The sequence below is a fragment of the Protopterus annectens genome, chromosome 3.part0 (assembly GCF_019279795.1).
Source record: "Protopterus annectens isolate FY-2018-M chromosome 3.part0, PAN1.0, whole genome shotgun sequence".
NCBI lineage: Eukaryota > Metazoa > Chordata > Ceratodontiformes > Protopteridae > Protopterus > Protopterus annectens.
Genome location: NC_056731.1, coordinates 1,120,657,567 through 1,120,683,967, shown reverse-complemented (window position 1 = coordinate 1,120,683,967; position 26,401 = coordinate 1,120,657,567). Strand labels below are relative to the sequence as shown.

General features: G+C 43.2%; 1 protein-coding gene across 1 annotated transcript in view; it reads left to right on the top strand.

The window, feature by feature from the left end:
- TTC39C (tetratricopeptide repeat domain 39C) overlaps positions 1–26,401 on the top strand; it is a 1,361,526-nt gene that overhangs the window by 821,323 nt on the left and 513,802 nt on the right. The window lies entirely within an intron of this gene.

The window sequence follows — 26,401 nt, the reverse complement described above, 5'->3', positions numbered from 1 at the left end:
AAGTGAAAGAAACCTTGACGAGGTGCGAGGCGGATGGCAAAACTCTTTCTGCCATCGAGTCCGTTTCTACTCCTTCTAGGCCTTACCCCAAAGGCCAGAAAAGTGGGAAAATGTGGTTCCAAACAATCTCAAGGGGCTTTGCCTGATGCACAGAGTCGGTTCCCCTCAGAGGCAGAGGAGGAAACAATAATGGTAGGCGCCCTAGGGGCAGGGGGTCCACAGAACCAGGGCAATCGAGAAACCTTCCGATAAGCCCTTCCAGCATCCCTGAGGTGTTGCCCGACTATCCACCTTCGGAGGCAGTCGGGGAAGATTGTCACTGTACCCAGAAGCCTGGCGATCCCTAACTCAAGACAAGTGGGTACAGTCCATCATTTCCGAAGGCTATTCCATTCCGTTCTTTTCGTATTCCAAATCAATCAAAAATCCCTTCCAGATGTTCCACCGCTCAAAGGGATCAAGCAGCGTTGGAAATTTCAAAGTTGCTTGCAAAAAGAGCCATTCAGCCAGTGCCAGCAGACCAGCAAAGATCCGGAATCTACTCCAAGTTCTTTTTGGTTCCAAAGAAAACAGGGGACTGGAGACCCATTTTGGATCTCAGTATCTTGAACAAGTCGGTCAAGAAAACAAGATTTCGGATGGTCACGCTTCAATCCATCCTACCCCTATTGGGAAAGGGAAACTGGATGTGCTCTATAGACCTCCCGGATGCGTACTATCATATAAAAATGAACAGACGCTCCAGGAGATTCCTCCGCTTCAGGCTGGGAACCAGTCACTTTCAATTCAGAGCCCTGCCCTTTGGACTCACCACTGCCCCCCGGGTGTTTACCAAATGCATGGCAGTGGTAGCTTCTCACCTGAGACGTCAAGGATTCCAGGTGTTTCCATACTTAGACGACTGGCTCCTCACAGCTCCTACCAAGCATCTTCTTCTAATAGCCAGAGTCTACACCTTTCGCATTTGTCAAAAGTTAGGTATCTCAATAAATTGCGAAAAGTCTGTTTTGTCGCCTTGTCGTGCTATTACCTTCATAGGCAAATCTAGACACAGTCAACATGTCTGCGAGACTCACAGACCAAAGAATAGCAGACATATGCAAACTGGTCTCCCTTCTCTTCCACAGCAACAGAGTCAAAGTCAGATTAGTTCTGAAAGTACTGGGGATTATGGCGGCTGCTATCCCTCTACTTCTATTAGCCAGATTTCACATGAGAATCCTTCAATGGATGCTCTTCACACAATGGTCGTACCAACAACTTCCGATGTCCCACACCATTATGATTACGCAAGCATGCAAGAATCATCTTCTTTGGTGGATTTCTTCCCCCCAGCTCTTCCTGGGAAGACCCTTTGTTCCTCCCCCTCCGGTTGCTACTCTGACAACGGATGCCTCCCTGATCGGGTGGGGGGGGGGCATTATCAGGGCAGAACAGTCCAGGGCATATGGCAACCAGACGAACGCCACTTGCATATAAATGTTCTAGAGATGAGAGCAGTGCTTTTAGCGTTGCAAGCCCTTCAAGACTCTCTTCCCTTGGGAACGATAGCAATCCAGACGGACAACATGTCTGTAGTGTGGTATATCAACAAACAAGGCGGAACCGGGTCCTATCCCCTATGTCGAGAAGCACTCAGACTGTGGCAATGGGCAATTTCTTCTCAGCGGTTTCTGATAGCAACGCACATCCCCGGGAAGTCCAATCTTATCGCGGACAAGTTGAGCAGAGCTATCCTCATGCCTCACGAGTGGTCTCTGAAAGATTCTATTTTGGAGAAAATTTTTCTCAAGTGAGGTCAGCCTTGCTGCGACCTTTTTGCTACTCCCCAAAACAGCAAGTGCAGAGATTATTTCACCCTATTCCCGTTACCAGGCCAGCCCAGCAGAGACTCTCTACTCCAAGTTTGGCCCCGGGGACTTCTGTATGCATTTCCTCCCTTCCCACTAATATCTCAAGTGATACAGAAAGCTATCACTCAGAAGGCCTCATTGATCCTCATTGCTCCTTACTGGCCTTGACAGGTTTGGTTCCCCTTTCTACATCAATTTCTGTTGGAGCAACCTTGGCATCTGGACCTAGTTCCAGATCTTTTGATCCATCAGTCGGGTCAGTTACATCGCTCCCTCCCCTCTCTGAACCTCACTGCTTGGTTCCTCCAGTTCCAACCTTAGCCAGGCTTCCTCAAATATCTCACTCTGTTCGAGATATTTTGATAGCTTCCCATAAATCTTCCACTGGAAGATTTATCTGAGTAAATGGAAACGTTTCGCCTATTGGGCTCAAGGAAGGGACTTAGATCCTTTCACTGCTCCCATCCAAACAGTTCTGGATTTTCTAGCTGAACTTTTCCATGCAGGTTCATCTCCTTCTACTCTTAAAGTTCAATTGGCAGCTATATCTAACTTTCATGTGGGCATCTCAGATTCTGCCATCATGTCCCACAAGCTTTGCAAAGCGCTCTTGAAGGGAGTTTTTCTCCTTAAGCCTCCGATAAGAACTCCTCCTCCTTCTTGGGACCTTAATTTAGTTCTCACATCTTTGATTCTTCCCCCTTTTGAACCTGCAGCTTCTTGTTCAATGAAATTGCTATCCTGGAAGACTCTCTTTCTGGCAGCCATTACTTCAGCTAGAAGGGTCTCAGAACTTCATGCACTCAGCAGTCGACCACCCTATCTGTTGTTCCATAAGGATAGGGTATCCTTATGGACCAATCCATCCTTCTTACCTAAAGTAGCCTCTGCGGCAAATCTAAATCAAGACATAGACCTCCCTGTGTTTTTCCTAACTTTTCTAGCAGGTCTGAACAAAAATTGCATTGGCTAGATGTTCATCGTCAATTAAGATATTATTTGGACAGGACCAAACAGATCAGAAAAACTGACCAGTTGTTTGTTTCTTATGCAGAAGGTAGAGAGGGCCTTGCAGTTTCAAGGTATCACTCTCCAGATGGCTAACATCCCTGATTTCCTTTGTGTATGAAATTAGACACCAAAAGTTGCCTAACAAACCTAAGGCTCATTCGACTAGGGCTTTGGCTACCTCTATAGCTTTCCAAGACAGGCTGCCTATTGATACCATTTGTGCAGCAGCTACATGGGCTACTCCTCACACTTTCATTTCTCATTATAAGTTGGATCTAGCTTCTAGACATAGAGCTAATTTTGGTTCCACTGTTCTCAAGAGTCTGTTCCGATAGGCCACCCGGGACAAGGTGCTAGGGACGCGGTCCCATCCAGCAAGAATGAAGGCGAGATAGACAACTTAACATATAGAAGTTATGTTCTTACCATAACGTTCCATGTTAGTTGTCATCTTCTCGCTTCTTCTTTAAGGCCCCACCCTCCTTCCCCCTAGCCTGGACAGACCTAGAGCAGTTTGATTGTGACCTCTCTTTCTTCCACCTCTATTGTATATATGTATATGCTATACTTCGCATATATTCCTTCATCAGGTTTCAGGTCACCTTCTTCCTTCCCTTTTATAGAGGTGTTTTTTTCCCATTTCCAGTAGTTCTGGATTTATTATTGGCTGGGCCTAGCTTACAAACGAGATCTGAGGTAATACCGCCTAGCATTGTGGGATATAAGGGGAGCCTCGAGCCGGTGGAACCAACTCTCGAGCTTTTAGAGTGGCGAGTGGCGAGGTCGGCTCGAACCCATCCAGCAAGAAGGAAGGCGAGAAGAAGACAACTAACATGGAACGTTATGGTAAGAACATAACTTCTATTTTTGATTTATGTGCAGGTGCATTTGACTTAGGTTCCATTTGCCCTGAATGCATTTCCCTGCCAGGTGAGCCCCCGGTGTATAGTCTGATGCATCTGTTAAGGTTTGGGCAGCAGGGGGTAGTGTGAAAGGTAGTTCCCTGTTTTGGTGGCAGGCCTCTGCCCACCAAAGGAATTCTAGGCATAGGCAAGGTATGATAAGAATCATTGCTTCTAGATCCTGTGAATGTTGACACCATAGGCTTTTGAGATACCATTGTAGGTTCCTCATATGCAGCCTTGCATATGGAATTAGAAGAATGCAGGAGGCCATGAACCCCAAGGCTTGCAGTATTTGCCTTGCAAATAGCTGGGTTTTTGTGGCCACTCTTTTGAAGTAAGTTGTCAAATGAATCCGTTTCTCTGGCGTGAGGAAAGCCATCTGAGAAGTTGTATTCAAGCTTGTTCCCAGGAATATAATTTGTTGACAGGGTACCAGGTGTGATTTCGTTTATGGTGTACCCCTCACAAGTCAGCACCCATTGAACAAAGGCCAGATGATTTAAAAAGTATGTCCTGGCTTTCTGCCTGAATTAGACAATCATCCAGGTATGGGTATATTTGAATATTTCTTTGCCTGCAAAATGCAATGACTGGAGCTAGGCACTTTATGAATACCCTGGGCACAATAGAAAAGCCAAAGGGCAGTGCAGAGGAACTGATAGTGCATGTAGCCTGCTTTGAAGCGTAGGTATCTTCTGCAAGACTCCCTAATAGGGATGTGCAGGTATGCTTCTTTTAAGTCTAGTGTTGCCAACCATGCATTTTTGCCTAGCATAGGAAGCAGCCGGTGAAGAGTCAGCATTTTGAATTTTGGAATCACCAGAAAGGTGTTTAGAGAAGAAAGGTCCAGGATGGTACACCATATATTGCCTTTTCTGGGTACCAGGAAAAGTCTGGAATAGAAACATTGTCCCTTTTCCTCTTCTGGTACCAACTGAATAGCCCCCATGCTTAAGAAAGAGAGAACTTGATTTTGGGCCTCTGCCCACTGATTTGGGGGTAGATCTGGCCACCCGCTTGGTGTTGGTAACATGTGGAAGTGAAATCTTTATCCTTGGGACACTTTATTTAAAACCCATTTGTCCTGGGTAATGAGTTCCCAATTTTTGGCCTGCAGATCAATCTTTCCGCCTAAAGGAGCATTCAGTTGGGAAGTGCTTGGAAGTTTTATAGGCAAGTAATTGAGACAGTTTTCCATAGGGGGTAGTCTTACTACTCCCAGATTTGGGTGCGGAAATCCCCCACTGCTTAGTCTTGTGTGTCCGCTGGGGCTGAAATTTGGGGTTTCTGCTGTGTCTGGGTTTGGCTCGAGAAGACCTGGAAGGGGCTGGAAAGGACCAATTCTTAGAGGGCCAATGCCTACTAAATCTAGGAGGATGAACTTGCAAGAAATCTTTAACAGTTTGCATAGATTTAGCTTTATCTTCCATCTTTTTAAGAAGTTCCTCAGCTTTGTTGCCAAACTGGCGGTCCTGATTTAAGGGAGCATCCAACAGTTTAACTTTAACATGATTAGGCAAAGATTGCTCCTTAAGCCAAGCATGTCTTCTGAGCACAGACCCAGTAACAGCAGCCCTGCAAGAGGCCTCTAATTAATCAAATCCACATTGCAAAGTATGTTTACCAACCTGTTAAGCAGATTGCATTAAATCCTGTAATTCTTTATTTTCAGCACAGCCAGGAATCAACGTAATTTTCTGTTTAAGCAACCCAATAACATGTTGTTGATACTTTAACATATGAAACTGGCAGTTTAAAGCCCTAATGGCCAAGGTTGAAGAAGTATAAACCTTCTTACCCCATCTATCCAGCGCCCTGGAGTCTCTATCAGAAGGGGTAGGATTTTTAGCAGTGGAAGCCTTAATGCCCTTGGGGCCCTGTGAAATAGTCTCTATATCCGCAATAGGATTTTTAAAAAGAAACTTGTGTGAATCAGGAACCCTGTAATATTGGTCAGGTTTTCTGGGAGCAGGAGGCCAAACTAGATTCTGAAAAGGCATCATCAACAATGTCTAGTACAGGAGGTATAGCTAAAGGCCTATGCTGAGGCAGGAGTAAAAAATCCCTAAGCCTCTTTTTTGAATCAGAAAAATCTCGGCTTTCCCAGTGAAAATGCTCCGTTAGAGTATGTAAGATTTCACCAAAAGAAAAATCCTCTGGAGGGGAAGCAGAGGGAATAGAGTCCTCTGCATCAGAATCCTCATAAGTAGATAAGGGCAAATCCAGATCATCAGAAGAATCTGAAAAATCAGAATCCTGGTCAGACGATTCATAAACATCTTCAGTCCTAGGTCTCTTAGTAGGGGGAGGTTGGCTTCCCCTGATTAAAGTTATAAGATCTTCAGTCATTCTTATCATTTGCTTTTTAGGCATAGAGGTCTGAGCATGCGGCTTGGGCGTCGGTTTCTTAGGCATGGTTCAAGATTTAGGCCTAAATGAAGAAGGAGGTGTCGGTTTAATATGCAAGTCCATAGACCCGAATACACCCTCAGAAGCCGGTGCCTGCACAGTGGCTCCGGACCCATCCAAGGTAGGGACATCCGCAGGTTCCACAGTTAAAGCATCTTGCAGCATACCGGACTCCGAATAGGTCTCAGTAGAGGCCTGCAAATCAGAAGTAGCGGGTATCAGGGGCTGCGAAAATGCCTCACTGAGTACCGGCGTCAGGAGAAGCATCATCGGCAGCTTTGGACCTAGGCGGCCTGTCTCTGTCTTTATCTTTGCGTTTTTTTCAGAATCCTGGTAGTCGGATGGCTAACAGATGACATTTCTGGATAATTAAACTGAGAACCAAAATATTTAGAAGCGAAAATATACCGACGATGGATAGTGCGCTGATTAAATAAAGCACAAAACCGACAGCAAGGTACGTCATGGTCAGGGCCCAGGCAAGGAATACAGTACGAATGAAAATCTTTGTGAGGTATTTGCTTTCCACAAGTAATGTAATTAACTTTTACTGACATCGGTAAGGAGCAAGAAAAAATTCCCTAATGGGGTACTTAGCTTTAGTTGAAGACTTTGGTTCTGAAACTTGAAAACGAAAATTTCAGGAGTCGGCCGACCGGCACTTGCGAACTGCTTCTGCTTCGGGCAACGCACGGAAAGAAAGACTGATGTAATGATGTCGGCTGCATGTTTTATACCCCTGACGACCTGACGTCATGGAAGAAGGGACAGCATCCGACGCAAAACACAAGACTTTGTTAATCAGGCTGACTGAGGGCTACTGCATGCAGATAACCCAAATGTAATGACTGCAAAAGTGAAACACAAAGAACATCTAAAGGGACTAAAAACGTGTTCACTGCTTGTGTTTTGCTTTCTGTATCCTTAAATAAAAGCTTTCAGTTCATTAGTCTCTCCCCGCATATCCTTAGCTGCAATAATAGAATCCTTTTTAATCTGTACTCTAAAATATTTCATTTTGTCATGTTCCCATAAACATGGGTATTGCTAGACCAGTTCATATGTAGGTACATAGTTTACAACTGTAGGTTTTGTTTTACCTTCATTAATTTTTATCCCAAAAAGATATGAAAATGTCTCAGGATGTTCCACAACACTGAGATGTCCTTTTCTGGTTTTATCAGGTACAAAATAATATTGTTTGCAAATAAAGCCAACTTTTTTTGACTACCATACCAATTATGTCCTTGTATTTCTGTCTCTTATTTTCTTTGCCAATGGCTCTAAATATGAAACACATAATAAAGTAGAAAGAGGACATGCCTGCCTGGTTCCTCTCTTTAGACATAACTTGTAAGAAATGAATCCCCCCACTTTAATTTTTGCCTCTGATCCCTCATATATTCTCCTAATTAACCTTATTGTTGTATCAGGGAATGCAAATGCTTCCATTGCCCTACTCATAAAATCCCAGCTTACTCTGTTGAATGTTTTCTGTGTATCAAGACCCACTAACAAAGCAGTATTTTCTTACACTTTTCTTTCCACTGGATCATCATTGATCTGTTAATGTTGTCAAATGTTTGTTTCCTCTCCACAAAACTACATTGATTCATATCTGTCAGTTTATGCAACACCTTTGCCATGCTTTAAGCTGTTATAAACACTTTATAGTTTTGGTTTAAAGTTGAAATGGGCCTATATGAAGCTGGGTCTGATGGGTCTTTACTGTGTTGAGGTATTGCAGCCACCACAGCATTCTTGAGGATGCTGGTGCTTCCCCTCCTTTTAAAATACTGTTAAACAAACTCTTTAACATTTTCGTCTCTCCTAACTTCCAAACATCACAGGACTACCATCTATTCCCAGAGACTTTCCTTCAGATTGATTGTACATCACTGTTTTTATCTCATCTCTTCCTGTCTTAATTGTTGGGCCTCCTCTGTCTCAAAGCTTGGCATACTTAAGTCTTCTATAAATATTTCCATGTGTGCTCTTCCTTGATTTCCATATTTCCCTGCTTTCAAAAATTTTCGTAAAATTTCCAAAATATCTCTAATATCGCTACAGGATCATTGTTTCTTTTCTTATTATAAGCTCCCGAAGTTTGTCAACAGCCATTTGTATTTTCTGTTGCGTAAGTCATTGTGCTAAAAGTTTTTGTGCTCTGGAGTTATTATCAGAAAACAGTTGCTTAACAGCTTAACAGCAATATTTTCTAAACTCATGCATATTATCCAGATACTCCCTTATTTTCTCATTAGCACTCTGCAACTGGGCATCCCCTTGTTATGTGAGATTTCTCTTTTCTCTGCAATGTTGTAACCTTTGTCAACCCTTCTAAGTAATTCCTGTTACTTCTTAATATCTTTTTTGTTTCATTTCAACCCTATACTTAAACTCTACTTTCATTTTTTCTACTCACTAGATATAACTTATTTAAAAATGTCTATCCTCCCTAATAACTATTGAATAACGGGAGGTTGGCATAATTGTTAAGGTGTTTACCTTACAGACACAAGGGTCAGGGTTTGAGTCTCACATTGGAGTATTGGTTAGGCTTAAAATGGTTTACAAGGGCAGTTAGCCTAGTACTAACCTGTGCACTGTAAATTCTTACTGGGGATAGCGCACACAACCCTCCTGGACATGGACAATCATTACTAAATGCAATCCTGGGTATTTACTAGCATATCTATGGTACTACATTGGGATGAATCAGCTAGGCTTGAAATGACCTCTGGGTCGATAGCCTAGTAAACTCCCTTGAACCTATGATAACTCCCATTCCTTCCTCTCTTTTTAACAGGTGGGTGGGATGTGCCAGTATCTCATTTTTACTTCATTACCTTGCATTTTTATCTTAGTTGTTATTGATGCATGATCTGAAATACTTATTGGATGTGCGCCATAATTTTCAGTTAAATGCACATCCATCCATCCACAACACCTTTTCCAATTTTTTTCACAAGTCAACAGCAACAGTCATCTAGAGGCTGTCAAGGTAGTTTTTCTATAGCACACACTAGCACATACATTCACGCCTGTGGTCAGTTTAGTGTCTCCAGTCCACCTATTGCATGTCTTTAGGATGTGGGAGGAAACCAGAGCACCCAGAGGAAACTCACGCGAACACATGAGACATGCAGAATCAGCATAGAAGGCACCCTAGCTGGGAATTGAACTGGGGAACCTCTTGCTGTGAAACAACAATGCTATCACATGTTCCTGTGAAATATAATTTTTAGTCTAGCCTAGTTTTTGGGCATTGGGGAATATGTAAATTCTCTCTAGGTTTCTGCTACAGAGTGCATGTCTTCCATGCCACATATTTTCATAAATTTCTTCAGAAATCTACCCTTTTAGGTACCCCAGATGCACCCTCATTTTTGCAAATAAATTCCACTCCCCACCTATAAATAATGTTCTTTGCTGATTATTTTTTTCAGTTTTTCTTATCTCTATAACAACAGTTTTAGGTCGAATGTAAATACTTGCTAGCATAATCCTTATCCCTTGCCAGTAGCCCCTTACTACCACAAGTCTACCATTGTTATCGTTTTCCTCTTCTATCACTGTTGGTGCTGATGTAGCACTTAGTGTAAGTACTCCTCTTTTCCTTTGTCCCTGATATTCTGCTGAATATCCCTCCTTAATCCTCTGTTTATCAAATTCACATTCTCATTTCTTTCCCAGTGTGTCTCGTGTAGCATTGCCATTTGCATTCTGCATTTCTTTATATAATTAAGTATTCTTTCCTTTTTGTCTATACCTGTGAGGCCATTCACATTCCAAAATAATATATTTAATGTACCTTTGTAAGAAGTTATTATTCATACCTTTTGTATATGACAGCTTTTTTAAAATTTCTTTTTTAGCTTTTGCATTACATGCACCTGCTAATGTTTGGCAGGTTGATCTTTTGTACAGTTGTTTCTTCACATCTCTGTTTGAACCTATGTCACATTTACAATACTTTTTGTTTTAATTAAACCCCGAAAAAACACACCCTCAAAACTTGTTAACTTAAAACACACAAAACTATGTACGTCTTCATATAATGAAGTTTAACCCGCTTGATAGGGGCAGTTGTCTCAAAATGACAGCTGCACACACAGACAAAGCCAAACTTAAAATTAAGGTTATCCATGATAAGATGATTGTTACAGCCTGTGCTCCTACTTACACTAATTGTTGTCTGTTTTTGTCTTATCTTTATTCCCTTCCCAGATGTGAAAATCATCTTGTATGTTTTCAGAAACATTGACATTTATCCTTAAAAAAGCGCTCTGGCATTTGCATTGCATACCAGTCAGCTTGTCTCCATGGAAACCTAAGAATAAAATGTACATCTCCCCTCAGCTGCAGACTTCTAAAACTTAACATTTACTTGTTAGTGGAGAACTTTTCATTACATTCAGTGCTCTCTTATTTACTTGCTTATACAAAAACACTTGATTTGAAGTAGTTGACTTCATTTGTCTTCAACCTGTGGGTTATGGATCCGTATCGGATCCATATCCATATCCAGCATCTGATCCACGCTCCAAGCTCCTCCCCTTACCCATAATGCCCCCAGTCTCCTTCCTCCCTTCAGATCTTGTTTACTGCTGGAAAAGCAAGCATTGTGGTCAGAGTTCGAGGCTAGTCATTAAGTTTTGTGATTTTTTTTTTGAGATGTTACTATCCTTCTTAACCTCCTCTAACTTTGCTGTCTATCTACTTCCCCACACAGTCATAGAAAAACCTCCTGTCCTATCAGTGCTGGGTTTAATCTCAAAGCATTGAAGGACAGGAGGGACAAACTTATCCTTAAGGGACTACTTCCCTCCTCAGGGACTGTAGCCCTTATGCCCCCCTCGTCAAGAGCAGCAGCTGCAACTTCTTCCTCTTCCCCAGCCTTTGGGACTCAAACTCCCACCAAAAGGTCCAGGGAAGGGGAGAAGTCTAGGAAGCAGTCCCCCGACTGCTGAGTCCCGTCAGGCCCGGCACCTAAGGTTAGGCCAGGAATCAGGCCTGGATCACACCGGCTCCAGTCCCCTAGGTTCTCCTCGGAGCCGCAGGAATCCCGGATCCGGTCACCTGCTCAGGCTTCCCCTCACCAGCATTCCAGACCGGTGTCTGTGTCTTCATCATCCCACTCCACCCAGAGTCTCAGTGAAGCGGAGATAGATAAGATGAGGAGGTTTATCTGCACCCTTATTCAGATCGGGGTCTTGCCTGCCCCCTCTCCCTCTGGCGGGGGAGCTCACAGTCTTTTTTCTCACTGATCACTCCTTCTCCAGTCTGACCTATGGTTTCGGAGGCCCTGGATCCGAGAACCCTTGGTGTTAAGGGATCGGCGCCAACGGTACCTTGTACCTCGATGCCGGCCAAAGCCTTGAGCATGTGGGAGCGCAGTATTCCCATCTCGGCTCTGACCCCCTGTCATGTCCGAAGAGAACGTCTCCGGCTGGTACTTCTCAGGATGTCCGTTCCTTTTCAGTCTTTGATGTGATGGAGAGGTCCTTGACCATCTCGTCCTCAGACTCCATCCCAACCCTCTCTGTTTTGGGTGTGGTCCCGACCATCTTATCCTCTCAGGGACAATCTGTGCCCGGTTTGCCTCAGGAAGCTCCCGTGAGGGAGCAGCAGTACGTTGGCGAGTCCTCCCCAGGGAGTCCCACTGAGGAGGTTACTCGCAAACAGACATGTAAAAGGAGGCAAACCAACTGATGCACAATTGAGGCACTTGGACTCCACACTGGAGTCCGTCACTGAAGACACTGATTTGGAGGAAGGGGAAGGTTCCCCCTGAGGATGTCTCCTTTGGCGACATCATGGAACTCCTGCACCAGAGTGGGAAGATGGTCTGCCCAAAAAAACATCCTCTGATGGATCAGTGTTCCTCGAGGCATTCGGCACAGGCCCATCTACTTCCTGGGTGTCCCCCCCGTGGATCCTTTAGTGGAACTAATAACATCTCGGTCGTGGAAGGAACTGGACACTGTGGAGCCTAAGCACCCTGATAAAGTCCTTAGTCCCCCTTCGGACAGGACATTTTGTAATAAGGGGTACCAGGTGGTTGCTATAGTTGTGACAGCTGCCACAAAGAAAGCTCGTGCAGGTGAGCTCATTGGTCCATCCTCCTGACCGAGAGTCAAGGGCGATGGACTGATTCGTGAAACTGGTGTACGCTTCACTGACATTTTCTGTAAGAGCACTGAATTACATAGCACATGTGATTCGACTGCAGCGAGACTTAGTCAATGAAATTGCTGAGTCGACCTCAGAGTCCATGTCGGAGGAGGACAAGAAGACGTTTTCCACTTGGATTGTGACTCTCAAGGCAGTAGCTAATACGTCCATGTTCCTTCTCTCCCATGTCATGGAGGGAGCAGCCAGGGTGTCCGGTACAGGTGTTGCCATCAGGCGCCACACATGGCTCTGGCTTTGTCAATTCTCAAAACCCTTTAAGGCATCATTTACAAATGCCCTGTACAATGGTTCTTCCCTGTTTGGGAAGGTAGTACAAGAGACCTTAGTCCAGAGTGAGAAGGACGCGAAGACACTGTCTTCTGTCGGGATCCGCTTCTCCTCCCCTCAAAGATCCTTCTCTAGGAATCAGTTATGGATGAAGAGGATGCGGTTCTGGAAGTCTCAGGCATTTTCCTGAGACAGTCAGGACTCACTTTCCCCCAGAGGCAGAGGGGGTTATGATAGACACTGTCCCAGAGGCAGAGGGGGTCCGAGGAATTTTTGGTCTCAAAAACCATTCTCAGACAGACCCGCGCAGCAGCCCTGAAGGGCTGACCGACTGCTCGTCTCTGGAGGCAGTCAGGGATCGCCTATCAATACACCCAGTGGCATGGGAGTCCATAACAACAGATCGTTGCGTGTTGCAAATAATATCCAGAGGCTATTCCATCCCGTTCATCAAACCACCTCTTCCACCGAATCACCTCCCAGATGTTTCACCCATGCAAAGGGAGGAAGCAGCCCTAGAGTTAAAAAAGCTGCTAAGAAAATGAGTCATCCAACCTGTCCCGTAGACCAGTCTGGATCAGGTATTTAGTCCAGGCTCTTTTTAGTGCCAAAGAAAATGGGGGACCTAATACCCATTTTGGATCTATCCACCTTGAACCTGTCAGTAGCCAAGGCGAAATTTAGGTCACTCTTCAGTCCATCCTGACCTACCTACAAGTGAACTATTGGATGTGCTTGATCGACCTCCAGGATGTGTACTATCATATCAAGACGGACAAGTGCTGTCGGAGGTTTCTCCACTTCTGACTAGGAACCATTCATTATCAGTTCAGAGCCCTTCCCTTTGGTCTCAACACAGCCCCCAGGGTGTTCACCAAGGTGATGGCAGTAGTAGCGGCTCACCTGAGGCTTCATGGTCTTCCCGTACCTGGACGATTGGTTCTTTGCTACCCCTTCCAAGCATCTACTTTGCCAAGCCAGGGATTATTTCCTCTTACTAGCAAAAAGACTGGGTATCGCCATCAATCTCAACAAGTCGTCGCTGGCTCCTGTTCAGATCTTAGACTTCATTGCGGTTCAGTTGGACACTATCCAAATGAAAGTTTTCTTCACCCCAGACAGGATACACATTCTGAAGTTACATGTTCTGTACGTCCTTCAAGCCCAAGTTCCGACAGCAGAAACAGTATTGAGGACATTGGGGTCTATGGCAGCCACGATCCACCTTTTACCCTTAGACTGCCTTTACATGCGGAGTCTTCAGTGGACTCTTGCTGTTCAGTGGTCTCTATTGGCTCTGCTGTTGTCTCATCCTCTATGAATCTCCCGCGTATGTAGGGACTCTCTTCGGTGGTGGATTCATTCCACGGACCTAGTCAGAGGACATCCCTTTCTTCCGTCCTTTCCCAAAACTACAGTGACCATGGACGCCTCCCAGCTAGGATGGGGGGCATTGCTCGGGAAGGACAGTCCAAGGCACGTGGTCCCCATCCGAGACCAGTTTGCATATCAATGTCCTGGAGATGAGGGCAGTGCTTTTTGTGTTGCAGGCCCTTCATGCCCATCTTCCTCTAGAGACAATTGTGATCCAGACAGACCACATGTCGGTGGTCTGGTACATCAACAAACAAGGGGGAACCAGATCTTACTCCCTTTGTTGTGAAGCCATGAGAGTGAGGGAATGGGCGATCTCCACTGGCCGTTTTCTGGTGGCAATGCATATTCCGGGATGGTCCAACATTCTAGCGGACAGGCTCAGCAGATCTATCATGATGCCTTATGAGTAGTCTCTGAATTGTTCAGTGGAAGAGCAGATCTTTCTAAAGTGGGGTTGTTCTTACTGCGATCTGTTTGCATCTCCTTCTAATGCGAAATGCAGTGAGCTCTTCACTGTGAACCCCCCTCAGGGGGAAGCCCCCAGAGATGCACTGATTCATGCTTGGCTTCCCAGTCTTCTTTATGCCTATCTTCCTCTGCCCCTCATTTCCATGTTTCTTCAGAAAGCTTGCAGGCTGGTGAGCACTGTGATCCTCATCTCCCCATTCTGGCCTCACCAAGTCTGGTTTCCCTCTCTATGGTCTCACATAATATTTCCACCATGGACAATGGATTCAGTTCCGGATCTTATTTCTCATCCCTCAGGGATTCCTTACCCAGACCTGGACAGTCTGAAACTCACAGCTTGGCTGCACCAGTTTCCATGATTATTAGGACTTCTGGTTTTTCATCTCCCATTAAAACCAGTTTGGTGGCGGCTCACAAGTCTTCCACCAGAAGGGTATACCGTAGCAAGTGGAAACAGTTTTCCATATGGGCCTCGCAGAGTGCATTGGATCCTTTTAATGCTCCAGTATCTGCATTATTGGAGTTCTTGGCAGGGATTTTTCAGCAAACTGGCAGCTCCTCCACGGTCAAAGTCCAGCTGGCCGCAATCTCCAATTTTCATATGGGGGAAACATGACTTCATTGGCCTCTTCTAAACTTTGCAAGACCTTTCTTAAATGTACCTTTCTTCTAAGACCCCCAGTAAAGGATCCCATGCCTCTTTGAGACCTTACATTAGTGCTTCACTTTAGTCTCACCTCCTTTCGAACCTGCAGCCTCGTTAGATTTGCAGTATCTATCTTGGAAGACTACCCTTTTGGTTGCCATTACTTCTGCCAGGAGAGTGTCGGAACTTCAAGCACTATCCATCAAGGTTCCTTATATAATTTTTCACAAGGATAGAGTGTCTTTGCGTACTAACCCATCCTTTCTTCCAAAAGTAGCGCCAGAAGTCAATATTTATCAGACTATCAATCTTCCAGTATTTTTTCCTAATTTCCAGAATAGGGGTGAATATAAATTGCATCTACTGGATGTGCACAGACAGTTACAATTCTACTTGCACAGGACAAAAGTTTTTCGTAAATCTGATCAGTTGTTTGTTTCTTACTCAAAACCCTTCTTAGGGAAACCAATCTCTAAGATGATGATTTCTTGTTGGATTTCCCAATGCATTTTTCACGCATACTCTGTCAAGGGAATTTCTCCTTTGGCTGAGGTAAAAGCGCATTCTACCAGATCTATGACTACTTCAGCTCCCTTTTGGTCCAGGGTGTCGCTGGATGATATCTGTTCTGCATCTACTTGGTCCTCATCTCATACCTTCATTTCACATTGTAAATTGGTCATCGTATCCAGGAACATGGCATCCTTTGGCTCCGCCGTGCTCTGGAATATCCTTCCATGAGGGCCACCCAGGTGTTTAGTAGCTGGGGACTCTGTCCCACAAGTTGAAGACCAAATGAAGTCAACTACATCAGATAAAGAAGTTATGTACTCACCATAACTTTCCATCTGAGTAGTTGTACTTCATTTGTCTTCAACCATCCCCCCTCCTGCCCCCTACCTTGTCACTTTGTGCTGGCTATATATAGAAATGGATACCTCAGGGATGTTCTGGGTCTTGCCTTGGTTCAGGAAATTTGGGTTGCCAGTAGTGGTGAGGTATTGTTGGGCTGGGTATGCGTTATGCATGGGGTAATAAATTCGATCTGAAGGGAAGAAGGAGATAGGGGGCATTATGGCTAAGGGGAGGAGCTTGGAGTTTGGATCAGATGGTGTATATGCGGCCATGTCGGATCCGATACAGATCCGTAACCCACAAGTTAAAGGCTAATGAAGTACAACTACTCAGATGGAATGTTATGATGAGTACATAACTTCTTTTTATTAGATTAAGCCAAGGTCCTTAATGCAGACATTCACTTATGCAAAAGTAGAAGAAACCATTCCAACTTTACATGTATCTATGCACTTTTACACCCATCCCTTACCTCAACAGCTCAGAATTACAACATATTAACTTAAACCAGTCTTTTTACATTGCGATGCCTACATTTCTTAAAACTAAAAAGTAGGAAAAAGGCACTTGCTTAAGTATATTTATCACATAAAGCAATAACTGAAAATGCTTTATTATATAACATGAAGTTTATATCATGAAATTTTTTATATGAATACTGTTAAGAATAAAAATTGTTTTACTTAGTTACTTTTTTCCCTTTCCTCTTAGTGACCTTCCAAACATTAATGCATTACTGGTCTTCCTATTCATCTCCATCTCCAAACCCCTGATTCTAATTCAAGTTCAAGGAACTCCCAATTCTTCTAGTCAACTTCTTTGGAGAAATTTTTTATGGTGGTTTCTTTAATAGGGGGTGGGAACGGGATGTGGATGTCTAGGCTGATTAGCTTGTGGTCGGATCTGACCGAGGAATTGACCTCTGGTGTGGAACACTGGTCGCCCATGTTGGTAATGACCAGGTCTAGGATATTGCTGCCCCTGGTGGGGGACTGGATAAGTTGATCCAAGGCGTTGGAATTTATGAATTCCAGAAAACGTTGAGCAAAAGAGTTGGTACATGAGTAGTTTTCCCAGTTAATGGTGGGGTAGTTGAATTCTCCCATTATTAGGGTGTTGGGTTGTACCGAAATATTTTCCAGTGTATCAAGAAATGAGGAGTGGGATCCTGGGGCATGGTGAGTGATCTGTATCAAGTTACAATTTGGATTGCGGTCTTGCCCAGAGTTAGTTGCACTTGGATAATCTTGGATGCATTATGCTGAGCAGCTAGCCTGGAGGTGTGGATATCCTTAATGAATATGGACAAGCCTACACCTTTAGTGTTTTGGTCCAGGTTAGGTGGCCGAAAGGTGTGGTATGAATGGCCTAGTAATGCATGGGTGCTCTCTGGAGCCTTGAACCAGATCTCTGTCACTGCACAGATGGCGATGTTCTCCATTTTAAGGAGTGCCTCAAGTGAATGCATTTTGAGGTTTAGACTTCTAGCATTTAACATCTACTTTACTAATCATCTGTTGTACATTCCCCTTTGTGATCTTGCATAATGTGTCAAGAAATACTCCTTTTGGTTGTAGAATGTACCAATAAAGTATCCTGTCTTATGTACTGGCACGCCTTGCAGTGCCTACACGGAAAGATACCCTGTCTTGTAGTCTTAAACCTCCTATTTGACACGTTATGCAGATTGCCACACAACAGATGTTAAATATTTGGCTGAGTGTAAAGACTTGACACTCATTTTATGTAGGCAAGACTAATTGTAAATTAAAGAACAGGATTTTTTGGCATATGTCTGCCATACGCTTAGGTAATGAACCTAATGCATTGTACCAACACATTAGCTGCAACAGCACACACCTTTGATTTCATGGTACTACAGATAGTGAATGTTTCCAGGAGAGGGGGGATTTATGTAATCTAACTGAATACCATGAGTCTAAATGGATAGCACATAGACCCCCAGACATGAATGTTGTAATATAAAGCCCGCCTTAAAAATGAGGCGGATTCATTACTGAATTTCATTGGTTATTTGATATTTCAAATGTGATGTTTAATCATGTTGTAATTTGTCTGAAGAAGTGTGTGTAACCTGAAAGCGCTTACTCTGTGTTTATTTTATTAAATTACATGTTTTACAGTTTGGTGGTTCAGATTTTCTTCCTTATTTTTTGTATTGTGAAATTTTTCAAATCTGGGTAACTTTGCATGTATTTCTCTTCAAATGTATTTGAAGCTGCAGTCTTTGAAATAACTAATTTGGCTTTATCTTTTGCATAAATATTGCACCATGTCAGAACTCTCTTTCTCACGTCTGTATTTTGTTTTTATAACTTTCAAAAATCTCTAGGTTTTGTTCCTTATATTTTCTCACTTCCTCATTCACTTCTATTCCCAAATGGCCCAAAGTTTCTTGATCTCTGTAATGTTTTTTATGTATATTTTGTATTAACGAACACAAATTTGCATTTGAAGCTTTTGACAGTTTTTCTCTAACTTCTGTCTTAGCCTTTTTGAATGTATTCTGTCTAGAAATTGTAGTTGTGTGATGGAGATAAATTTTAATACCTGGGCAAGTTCTTGCCTTATAAAGAGAGCAAGATTATTCCCCTCCTTTTCTTCAGACAAGTCCTAGAACCTAGAAACATACAGAATGATTCCCCTCCTTTTCTTCAGACAAGTCCTAGAACCTAGAAACATAACAGAATGATTCTCCTTCTTTTCTTCAGACAAGTCCTAGAACCTAGAAACATAACAGAATGATTATCCTTCTTTTCTTCAGACAGGTCCTAGAACCTAGAAACATAACAGAATGATTCTCCTTCTTTTCTTCAGACAAGTCCTAGAACCTAGAAACATAACAGAATGATTCTCCTTCTTTTCTTCAGACAAGTCCTAGAACCTAGAATCATAACAGAATGATTCTCCTTTTCTTCAGTCAAGTCCTAGAACCTAGAAACATAACAGAATGATTCTCCTTCTTTTCTTCAGACAAGTCCTAGAACCTAGAAACATAACAGAATGATTCTCCTTCTTTTCTTCAGACAAGTCCTAGAACCTAGAAACATAACAGAATGATTCTCCTTCTTTTCTTCTGGCAAACTGGTAATTTTTTTTCATTTTAATAGCTTTATTGAATTATCATTTAAGACATGGGCAAACATACATTTATATAAAAGGAAAATCATATTGAGATATTCCCATTTCCAAACATTATACTTGATCTATATTCTTTTGTCTATTTATTATCAATTCAGCATTAAATAAATTGGTCAGTTTCTCTCTTCTATTAAATCTCACACTTCCTTCAAAACATTATGTGGCGTGTGTTGTTCCCACAATTTCCATTTTTGCTATCGAATTTGCTGCTACCTTTTTCTAAAGATCACACTTCCTGTTCTTTTATCTCTGCTAAAATATTCAGTACTTCAAATACTGCTGACTTTGACTTCCATTTTCTAGTAATTGCTTTTTTGACAGCCACCAAAATTAAACTTAACCAGGCCTTAGTATTTCTAGGCAATTCAGATCCTATATCCCTGCTCAAAAATCATTTCCTTGGTTACACCCATTTGCTCACCCAATATTTCTGACAGGGTACTCTGTAGAGAATTTTTAAATTCTGCCAGTGCATTGCACTCCCAAAACATATGTTCCTAGCTGCCTCTTTCTTCCCCATCACACCTCTAATATTTGCCATCTAACTGAGAAAAAATCCTGAATCTTCCAGATTTTGTTGCATATTTGGGAGCCATAAGTATGTCTTCACATTGTTTCCTTGTGAATTGCTTATCCAATCTCTCTTCCCAGTCTTTTCTAATCTTCTCTGATTCTTATAGTTATCATAAAGTATTTTATATACCCTGCTAGTTATCCCTTTTTTAACAGCAGCTTCTGTTCTAGTTTCAGTTAAAAACTCTACCTGAGCAGGTCTTTCACTTAGGATTCCCATATCCCTTTCTCTTTGCTTATACTCCGATATCAATCCCTGAAAGGGAAGACGGTCGCTAGCCTGCAGTCCAAATGTCTTCTTGGTTCTTCCCATTCATTTGCCTTTCACTCTTTAGATATTTTCTCCCAATACCTTGGTTCTTTTGCCATTTTTTCCAGTAATTTCCAGCCCTGTCTTGCTTGTAAGTAAACCCTAATTGCAGTCATCCCTATTGGCAAAATCTCCTTCCTCCATTCTTGTATTGAATTTGTTCTTCTGCTTTATGAATGTAATATTCTGTGTGACAGTTTATTCTCCATAAAGATCTACATTCAAAATATCTTGCTTCATCATCATCCCTTTCCACTTTGAAGTATATCTTTCTGCTTGTGTTATGTCTATGAGCCTTAACTGTGTAGCTCTGAAATATTCCTTCAAGTCAGGTAATCCTAATCCACAATGTTCTACTGGAAGGATCAGTTTATCCCACTTGACCCTTGCCCTTTCCCCTCCCAGATAAAATCCTTCATCTCTTTATTAATTATTGTGCAAAACTTCACCTCTGGTTGATAAAAATATGCCTTACCTGTATATAAAAAGTACAGTTGTGTACACTTACCATAAATGTAGATGTTTGAGTGTATTCACTGTTGTAGTCATTACATTTGGGTTATCTGCTTGCAGTAGCCCTCAGTCGGCCTGATTAACAAAGTCTTGGGTCCTGCGTCAGATCCTGTCCATTCTTCCATGACATCAGATCTTCAGGTGTATAAAACATGCAGCCGACGTCATTACATCAGTTTTTCTTGCCCCAGATGTCAGGTGCCCCCCTAATGGGAAGCAATTAAATCTATAATTACAAGGATATACCTCCGCCAAAAAAGCAAATATACCAAAAAGCTTTTTGAGCATAGTGAGTGAGAGTATAGGTATAGCCAAAAGAAGAAAGGGGGCTGGAGGGAGGGTAACCAGGACTGCAACAGTGAACACACTCGAACATCTACATTTATGGTAAGTGTACACAACTGTGCTACGTTATTCATGTTTCACTGTTGCAGTCATTACATTTGGGCAGATTCCCAAAGCTAAGGTTGGGAGGAGGAATTTAAATAGAATTAAGACTAGCTATAAGGCCCTGCAAGACTGCAGTGGCAAAGCCTGCTCTGGATTTACAGAAAATTGGCAGATGGAAATGCTTGGTGAAAGTATGTACAGAACTCCAGGTAGCAGCTTCTAGGATGTCCCTGGTAGGGATGCCCCTGAGAAAGGCTGTGGAGGTGGATGCAGCCGTGGTCGAATGGGTTCTGATGCCCTGTGGGATAGGTTTTCCATGGTGCTTATAGCAGAAATGAATGCAGTGGCCTATACATTTTGAAATGGTTTGTTTTGAAATAACTTTTCCCTCTGTCCCTGCAGCCAGTGCCGCCAGCAGTTGTTCAGATTTCCTTTGAGGTTTGGTCCTGTCCAAGTAAAATCTAAGTTGTCTGTGCACAACTAAGGAGTACAGTATCCGTTCCCCTTTGTGCTGTGGGTTAGGAAAGAAGGTAGGCAAATGAATGGACTGATTAAGAGTCACACTGGATACCACCTTGGGCATAAAGGAGGGATTGGTTCTGAGGGACACCCTGTCCGCATGATAGACGATGGAAAGCTCCACTGCCATAAGGACCTGTAATTCAGATATCCTTCTTGCAGAGGTGATTGCTAAAAGGAAAGCTGTTTTCCAGGAAAGGAATTAGAAATCTGCAGCAGCAGCTGGCTCAAAAGGAGGAAGAGTGAGTTTCTCCAAGACAAAGTTAAGTTCCCAGGCTGGAGTTGGAGCTCTCCTGGGTGGCCTTAAATTTGTGGCCCCTCTGAGGAACTGCTTGAGCAGTGGGTGAGAGAAGAGAGGAGGCTCTGTGCTGTAATGAGCTGAAATGGCTGAGGCATGAATTTTGATGGAGAAAAAGGACAAGCCCTTATGAAGCATCTCAGTCAAGTATTGTATAATCTGAGGTAAATTGGGCACTGCTGCGCTCATCCCTTGAGATTGATTCCAGGCACAAAATCTTTTCCATTTTGCAGCATAAGATTTTTTAGTACTAGGCCTCCTTGCCTCTAAAAAGATATCCATCACTGATTTACTTAGGGGTGGTCAGGGAGAGATTAGGTAATTAGCCAGGCTGCTAGGTTCAGGGATTTCAGCTGAGGGTGCAGAATCTGGTTCTTCTGCTGAGACAACAGGGAAGGAGGCTGAGGCAAGTGCCATGGGGCCATGCATGACACACTGCGTAAGAGGGGGTACCAGTGTTGGCGTGGCCAGTCTGGTGCAATTAAAATTGTCCTTGGCTTGTCCTGTGTGATCTTTAGTAGTACCTTGGAGAGCAGAGGCAGAGGGGAAAAGGCATAAACTGATAGGTTTTTCCAACTGAAGGATAGAGCATTCACTTTCCAAGCTAGTTTGTGGGAATCCTTGTGAAAAATTTGTCCAATTGATGGTTCTTGGGGGAGGTAAACAGGTCTATATCTGGGCACTCCTACTTGCTTGTTAACATGTTGAAAATCCTTGGTTCCAGTTTCCACTTGTGTGGGTCCATGAGGTTTCTGCTTAGACCGTCTGCCAGTGTATTTACTTTTCCTGGCAGGAATTAAGCTTGTAGATTCATTTGGTAGCTGAAGAATGTGTTCCACAATCCCATGGATAGTCTGCAGAGGGGGTAAGAATGTGTACTCCCCTGCTTGTTTATGTACCACATGACAGTGGTGTTGTCCGTCTTTACCATTAGTTGCCCTGGAAGAATGTGGTCCTTGAAGGCTGTCAGAGCATTCTGTGTACAGCTAACATTTCCTTTTGATTTATGTGCAGGTGCATTTGACTTGGGTTCTATTTGCCCTGAATGCATTTCCCTGCCAGGTGAGCCCCCCCATGTATAGTCTGATGCATCTGTTAAGGTTTGGGCAGCAGGGGGTAGTGTGAAAGGTAATCCCCTGTTTTGGTGGCAGGCCTCTGCCCACCAAAGGAATTCTAGGCGTAGACAAGGTATGATAAGAATCATTGCTTCTAGATCCCGTGAATGTTGACACCATAGGCTTTTGAGATACCATTGTAGGTTCCTCATATGCAGCCTTGCATATGGAATTAGAAGAATGCAGGAGGCCATGAACCCCAAGGCTTGCAGTATTTGCCTTGCAGATAGCTGGGTTTTACTCTTTTGAAGTAAGTTGCCAAATGAATCCGTTTTTCTGGCGTGAGGAAAGCCATCTGAGAAGTTGTATTCAAGCTTTCTCCCAGGAATATAATTTGTTGACAGGGTACCAGGTGTGATTTCGTTTATGGTGTACCCCAGACAAGTCAGCACCCTTTGAACGAAGGCCAGATGATTTAAAAAGTATGTCCTGGCTTTCTGCCTGAATTAGACAATCATCCAGGTATGGGTATATTTGAATATTTCTTTGCCTGCAAAATGCAATGACTGGAGCTAGGCACTTTGTGAGTACCCTGGGCGCAATAGAAAAGCCAAAGGGCAGTGCAGAGAACTGATAGTGGATGTATCCTGCTTTGAAGCGTAGGTATCTTCTGCAAGACTCTCTGATAGGGATGTGCAGGTATGCTTCTTTTAAGTCTAGTGTTGCCAACCATGCATCTTTGCCTAGCATAGGAAGCAGCCGGTGAAGAGTCAGCATTTTGAATTTTGGAATCACCAGAAAGGTGTTTAGAGAAGAAAGGTCCAGGATGGTACGCCATGTATTGCCTTCTCTGGGTACCAGGAAAAGTCTGGAATAGAAACATTGTCCCTTTTCCTCTTCTGGTACCAACTGAATAGCCCCCATGCTTAAGAAAGAGAGAACTTGATTTTGGGCCTCTGCCCACTGATTTGGGGGTAGATCTGGCCACTCGCTTGGTATTGGTAACATGTGGAAGTGAAATCTTTATCCTTGGGACACTTTATTTAAAACCCATTTGTCTTGGGTAATGAGCTCCCAGTTTTTGGCCCGCAGATCAATCTTTCCGCCTAAAGGAGCATTCAGTTGGGAAGTGCTTGGAAGTTTTATAGGCAAGTAATTGAGACAGTTTTCCATAGGGGGTAGTCTTACTACTCCCAGATTTGGGTGCGGAAATCCCCCACTGCTTAGTCTTGTGTGTCCTCTGGGGCTGAAATCTGGGGTTTCTGCTGTGTCTGAGTTTGGCTTGAGAAGACCTGGAAGGGGCTGGAAAGGACCAATTCTTAGAGGGCCAATGCCTACTAAATCTAGGAGGCTGAACTTGCAAGAAATCTTTAACAGTTTGCATAGATTTAGCTTTATCTTCCATCTTTTTAAGAAGTTCCTCAGCTTTGTTGCCAAACTGGCGGTCCTGATTTAAGGGAGCATCCAACAGTTTAGCTTTAACATGATTAGGAAAATATTGCTCCTTAAGCCAAGCATGTCTTCTGAGCACAGACCCAGTAACAGCAGCCCTGCAAGAGGCCTCTAATTAATCAAATCCACATTGCAAAGTATGTTTACCAACCTGTTCAGCAGAATGCATTAAATCATGTAATTCTTTATTTTCAGCACAGTCAGGAATCAACATAATTTTCTGTTTAAGCAACCCAATAACATGTTGTTGATACTTTAACATATGAAACTGGCAGTTTAAAGCCCTAATGGTCAAGGTTGAAGAAGTATAAACCTTCTTACCCCATCTATCCAGCGCCCTGGAGTCTCTATCAGAAGGGGTAGGATTTTTAGCAGTGGAAGCTTTAATGCCCTTGGGGCCCTGTGAAATAGTCTCTGGATCCGCAATAGGATTTTTAAAAAGAAACTTGTGTGAATCAGGAACCCTGTAATATCGGTCAGGTTTTCTGGGAGCAGGAGGCCAAACTAGATTCCGAAAAGGCATCATCAACAATGTCTAGTACAGGAGGTATAGCTAAAGGCCTATGCTGAGGCAGGAGTAAAAAATCCCTAAGCCTCTTTTTTGAATCAGAAAAATCTTGGCTTTCCCAGAGAAAATGCTCCCTTAGAGTATGTAAGATTTCACCAAAAGAAAAATCCTCTGGAGGGGAAGCAGAGGGAATAGAGTCCTCTGCATCAGAATCCTCATAAGTAGATAAGGGCAAATCCAGATCATCAGAAGAATCTGAAAAATCAGAATCTTGGTCAGATGATTCATAAACATCTTCAGTCCTAGGTCTCTTAGAAGGGGGAGGTTGGCTTCCCCTGATTAAAGTTATAAGATCTTCAGTCATTCTTATCATTTGCTTTTTAGGCATAGAGACCTGAGCATGCGGCCTGGGCGTCGGTTTCTTAGGCATGGTTCAAGATTTAGGCCTAAATGAAGAAGGAGGCGTCGGTTTAATGTGCAAGTCCATAGGCCCGAATACACCCTCAGAAGCCGGTGCCTGCACAGTGGCTCCATACCCATCCAAGGTAGGGACATACGCAGGTTCCACAGTTGAAGCATCTTGCAGCATACCGGACTCCAAATAGGTCTCAGTAGAGGCCTGCAAATCAGAAGTAGCGGGTATCAGGGGCTGCGAAAATGCCTCAGAGTACCAGCGTCAGGAGAAGCGTCATCGGCAGCTTTGGACCTAGGCGGCCTGTCTCTGTCTTTATCTTTGCATTTTTTTCAGAATCCTGGTAGTCGGATGGCTAACAGATGACATTTCTGGATAATTAAACCGAGAACCAAAATATTTAGAAGCAAAAATATACCGACGATGGATAGTGCGCTGATTAAATAAAGCACAAAACCGACAGCAAGGTACGTCATGGTCAGGGCCCAGGCAAGGAATACAGTATGAATGAAAATCTTTGTGAGGTATTTGCTTTCCACAAGTAATGTAATTAACTTTTACTGACATCGGTAAGGAGCAAGAAAAATTTCCCTAATGGGGTACTTAGCTTTAGTTGAAGACTTTGGTTCTGAAACTTGAAAACGAAAATTTCAGGAGTCGGCCGTCTGGCACTTGCAAACTGCTTCTGCTTCGGGCAACGCACGGAAAGAAAGACTGATGTAATGATGTCGGCTGCATGTTTTATACCCCTGACAACCTGACGTCCTGGAAGAAGGGACAGCATCCGACGCAAAACCCAAGACTTTGTTAATCAGGCTGACTGAGGGCTACTGCATGCAGATAACCCAAATGTAATGACTGCAAAAGTGAAACACGAAGAACATCTAAAGGGACTAAAAACGTGTTCACTGCTTGTGTTTTGCTTTCTATATCCTAAAATAAAAGCTTCCAGTTCATTAGTCTCTCCCCGCATATCCTTAGCTGCAATAACAGAATCCTTTTTAATCTGTACTCTAAAATATTTCATTTTATCATGTTCCCATAAACATGGGTATTGCTAGACCAGTTCATATGTAGGTACATAGTTTACAACTGTAGGTTTTGTTTTACCTTCATTAATTTCATATCCCAAAAAGATTTGAAAATGTCTCAGGATGTTCCACAACACTGAGATGTCCTTTTCTGGTTTTATCAGGTACAAAATAATATTGTTTGCAAAT